Source organism: Nicotiana tabacum, chromosome 23, assembly GCF_000715075.1.
Source record: "Nicotiana tabacum cultivar K326 chromosome 23, ASM71507v2, whole genome shotgun sequence".
NCBI classification, from domain to species: domain Eukaryota; kingdom Viridiplantae; phylum Streptophyta; class Magnoliopsida; order Solanales; family Solanaceae; genus Nicotiana; species Nicotiana tabacum.
In genome coordinates, this window is record NC_134102.1 from 83,939,052 (window position 1) to 83,944,403 (window position 5,352).

General features: G+C 32.3%; 1 long non-coding RNA gene across 2 annotated transcripts; it reads right to left on the minus strand.

Annotated features, from left to right (window-relative positions):
* Nucleotides 1-551: 551 nt before the first annotated feature.
* Nucleotides 552-4,817, minus strand: LOC107798830 (uncharacterized). Of its 2 annotated transcripts, none has more exons than XR_001650995.2 (4): nt 4,660-4,817; nt 4,076-4,147; nt 2,205-2,580; nt 552-905 (listed from the first exon to the last, which is right to left on the minus strand). It is a non-coding gene; the product is annotated as an uncharacterized LOC107798830 (long non-coding RNA). The 2 variants fall into 2 exon arrangements; XR_001650996.2 differs by having other exon boundaries at nt 2,205-2,655.
* Nucleotides 4,818-5,352: the final 535 nt, after the last annotated feature.

Here is a 5,352-nt window from a genome sequence, read left to right on the forward strand (position 1 = left end):
CAACAAAATCATCGATAGTCGCCACTAAATGTTTACAGTAGCGACTATGGAACTGTTGCAAGTACTTCCATTACTGAATGTTACTAGTGGCGACAACATGAGGTTGCCACAGAATGTATACATTTTGTGGCGATGTTGTCGCTATAAAAACTAAATGTACTCGCCACAAGAAAGAGTTCCACCAAACTGATTTTATTGAAGTCGCTACTGAAGAGTAACATTTAGTGGCGACTTAGTCACCACAAAAATAATTAATCATCAGTGGCAACTCTAATAGCGCTACTGTAGAGTGACATTTAGTGGCGACTTAGTTTCCACAAAATGATAAGTCATCAGTGGAAAATCTAATAAAGCTACTAAATAGTGGTAACACTACTGACAATGATAAGCCATCAGTGGCAACTCGCCATTAATATTACTCTAGTAGCAACTGAATATTAGAGTTTACTCTAGTATTAATATTAATATTAATCTAGCAACTGAAACTTATATATTAATATTAATATATAAGTTCAAGATCATCCAATAGTATTTCATAAACACCAAAAGAATTTCCTAAACCAAATACTAAATACTTCCATTACTAAAAGTTGAGTTACATATATACTATGCAATACTTCATTGTCATTGTACGCATATACATATAACCAAAAAGTAAAATATTGAGTGCCTTAGCTTCAAGCTTCTCCGCATATACACTACGTAATACTTCATTATCATTGTACGCATATACATATAACCAAAAAGTAAAATATTGAGTGCCTTAGCTTCAAGTTCCTCCGCATATATACTACGTAATACTTCATTGTCATTGTACGTATTTACATATAACCAAAAAGTAAAACATTGAGTGCCTTAGCTTCAATCTTCTCCTTCATTGTCACCATTGTGTTATAACATTGTCCCTATTATTAAATAAAAAAATACAGTATCACATTGTTAGAGCATGAAGATAACATCAAAGTGAAAAAAGATACAGATAAGAACATTAGGCCGAAGAAGCGACTTAAGCTTCAATTGGAAGATGAGACATTTAGACCCCCTATTTGGCGAAGAATAACTAGATCTTCTAATTTGCAATTAAAAGAATTACTACTTGCTCTTTGTCCACTTAAATGTCATTTTTTTCTGCAGGAAGCAACTATTAACTTGAAACTACCAAGAAGAAGTCTATTAGTGATGTTCACATGTAATGCTTGTGGTGTTCGATCACAAAGACTCAAACAGATTAGCATATGAAAGAGGGACAATGTTTATACATGTACTTTGTTTGAGTGTGTGCGGTGCAGTTAAGCTTTTGATAATTCCAAAGCCAAGCTAATCTTTTTATGAGTAATAGAAAAACCAAAATAACTTCCCTTAATTGTGTATGTTCACCAAGATTTTTTAAGGCTAGAACTGTTAGATGGGTGATTTAACCGTTGAAGGTATTAATGGGTAATCGTCTTACTAGAACTTGTTTTGTACAATGTTGCATTTGTTCTCTTCAATTGGAACTGTTTTTTCTAAAACATTTGGCTAAAATATAAGCTTGCAAGTATTGATTGGCATATCTGAGCCAACTCAATTGTAAGGGACATATGGGATCTTTCAACACTACCTTACTGCGTGAATAAAATAACTTTTAACTCATGTACATTTATCTATTGTGACTTTCCTTCAGTAGTATGTTGGACGCTAATGTTGACCTTATACTTAACATGTATGATTCAGACTTAACAACTACAATTCCAAGATTTAAGTATTTGACATCTTGTTTGCATCAGTACTTCTAACAATTGTCTTAAGTGAAATAACATCGCCTACAACTCTCTGTAGTCCAAATGTTGTAGGCGATAGTATTACTTTCTACACCAAACTATCCAACTATAAGAAAAGTCAATTTATCTTTTACTTATCCAAAAAGGTCACTATGTTCATATCTAAAAGGGCTTATAAAACACTGTCTCTAAATCTTAATCTACAACTATCCAATTGTAGGAATATTTTCAACCTGACCATTACCACTTGGTTGATCAACAAGTATCCAAACTCTATTGCAATAATGTCCCTCATAAAAGAAGGTATTTTATCAAACACACTATTTGCCTCACAAAAGATAAGAAGAGAAGAATTTCCAAGAAGGAACCAAAATTCAAGAAAAAAAGAAGAAGAAGAATAGTCAAGAAGGAAGGAAGAGTACAAAAACATTAAGAGTAGATCACCTGTTGCATTCCAGACATGATAGCAGCCAGTTGTTCTTGAATCCTCTTGGCTATTTCTATGCTGATCCGTTTGTCTACTTCCACATTCTTTTTCATGCATACTTGTCTAAGCTTGTATACTTGCATCAATACTTTGTGGTTCAACATCGTCCATATGTAAAGCCACATCAATATCATTTTCCTGGTCATTGTTTTGCAAAATATTCAATTCAACTTCCTCTTGTTGATAAGCTTCTTCATTCAGTAATGCTTCATCTTCAACTGCTACAGAATTATCATCAACTTAAGGCATATTGAAAAGGTCGCGAGGATTTTTCTTTACAACAACAAGCCAATCTTTATCAACCATGTCTTCTAAGTAGAAGACTTGTTCAGACTGAGATGCCAACACAAATGGCTCATTAGTGTTCAAGGCACAATGAGTATTTATACTTGTATCAACAACTTTTTCCTATTAAGAGAAGGATCACAATACAAACAGTGCATCAAACGAAAATACAATAATACTATACTAGTCAAAGAGGGAAATGTTTACTGTCCAACGTAGTTATTTTTCATAAAATATCTCAATTAGATTTGAAATATTCAGCCAAGATGATATAGTGAAGCCATTAAGACATCAAATATTAGATGATTAATCTCTGAAATCCACTTATCAAGCAACATAAATATAAATACAAAAATAAAGCATTCCACAGGTAAAAACAATTTGAGAAAAGGATTTTGTAGCTTGCCATTATCTTAAGAGTATCTGTTCAGTCACAAATACTGCAAGCAGAGAAGACATTCCCATGTTAAACCATTTCATGTTAAAAATAACAATTTAAAGGACCAGTGATTGGATCTTTTGAAATATTTAATGAGGTATGAAGTGAAAAAAAGAGGAAAATAGAGTCTATATCGGTCAGTAAGTGAATATATGAGACAAGACAATTTAGCTCTTAGATTCATAAAGAGTGTGAACAAATCAATGAAATTGAACCACATTGAAGTTAAGTAGCACCAAGTTTCATGGAAAGAGGCATATGAAGTGGCATGGCATGTTTATGGGACTAATATGACCTAAATGTTTTGAAGGTTTATTTATTCCTCATAAGCAAGAAAATATGCCTTGGCATGATTCAGTTCTTGGTGTCACTACTCATGAGTAGTATTTTATATGTCAATTCCAAGACTATAACAAGAATCAAAATATTAAACTCTCTCCATTCCAGATTCATGACAACTTTATCATAGCTGATTCATCTCATAAGTATTTGAAACTGGCAAAAAAGGGAAACAAAAAACTTAAAACCTCTATCATGCATGAGACTTGAGACTTAAGTTTCGATCGCTTTATCTAAAGTTTATAGTCTTTGAAAATCTATCAACTGCCAAAAATCAACCCTCTCCCTTCCCTCAAGACCTCCAAAATCCTAATTTAAGTGGAAAAACATCCTTATGACCATATATATCTTCCTTGATTATAATCTGAAGACAATGTCAGTATATATATTTTCCTTTTTTATTAATTAGTAAATATTTATAAAAGCGAATGCTATATATGTTCAGGTTACAATGGCTTTATTCAACATTGTATGCTTGTTCATTCTTTCATCAATTTATAAATTCGTCTGAATTTGGGTTGCTCTGACCATCTACATGAGCCTAAGAGCTTTTGCAGGCTTCTGGAGGTGTGGTTAATTGCTAATGTACTCCAAATAAAGTGAATTTAGGTAAAGCACTTAGAAGCATAAGGCAATAACCAAGGCTTCAGAGCTCACACAATTAACTTTGTTTTTGTCAACGCAGAGAATATCAGTTAATGCATTGGTTTATGAAAGAAACAAACTATTGTTTAAAATGAGAAACTAAAGAAGTTTTCAACCTACCCAGTGAAAGAGCAGTCGACACTGAGAACGGGCTTTAGGAGATAGCTATTCAAGAAAAATTACTTCTGATTCCTGTATATTTTCAAATGGGTCAGAGAAATTAAAAGTGAAATAGAAGAAAAAACTATTCTCGCTAACTGCATGTACCTAAAAACGTAGATGTAAAAGCAGTTTTTGCATTTGGAGATTCAATTGTGGATCAAAAATCAAATCAAAATCAAATTAATCATACTTAAAAATCAAAATCAAAATTAGGGTTTTGCTAGTAACCCAATTATCTCGATAATCTAAGCATAAACCTAAAAGAAAATCGAAAGCTACAACCTTAACAAGTACAGTAAAAAAGCACGAGGAAAATAAATAAACCAACCTAATAAACAAAAAGGAAAAACACAAAATCGCGTAAAAACAAAGAATCGCGTAAAAAACAAAAGAATCAGTTGAAAACTGCTTTTTGGAATTTTGTCGAAAAATATCAGGAAAAATAACAGACCCATACCACACAACATCTCATTTCAGCATTTTGAGAGGAATACCAAACATACAATCACCAAAAAATTAAGAATTTCAAAAAAATAACTTACCCAGGGAAGAGACCGTCAACACCGAGGACTTTACACGATGATATTGTTGGAAAAATTACTTTCTACTCCTGAAGATTTCAAATGGGTTAAAGAAATTAGAGGTGAATATAATGAAATAATCACACTTGCTAACGACATTTAACGCCCAAAAGGATTTGGTGTTTGAACACATTACCTGATTTGAGTATGTGAGCACCTAATTTTTGACTATATTTGAGTTTTTCGTCATTTTTTAGTATGTAAATATATTTTAACTCTTATTTCTCCTTTTATATATTTTACTTAAGAAAAATTGAAAATAATAAAAAAAAATTACATTTTTAATATAAGCTTTATCTTCATTTACAAAGAAAGAAAATATTTTCCAAAAAATATATTAGTTTGATAAGTAAATTTTGAGCTGCTATTTCAAGTTTAGGAGTAGTATTTTTATTTTTTCATCTATTAATCAATAAAAAAAAATCAAAATCACAAAAGAAAGAAAGAAGATTTAATTTGGACTAGTTCTTTTAAAGTCTTGCTTTGTTCAAATGTCCAAGTCAAGTCCCAAATTGGACCAAATGTCAGCGAGTCTCCCTTAGGAATCAGCAGCAGCACCCCAATTCAAAAGTTCGTAGGTCGCTAGCTCCGTTCGTTGGTCATTAGTTCCGCTCGAGTTGTTGGCGAGGTTCCAGCGCCGCTGCATTTTCTGTT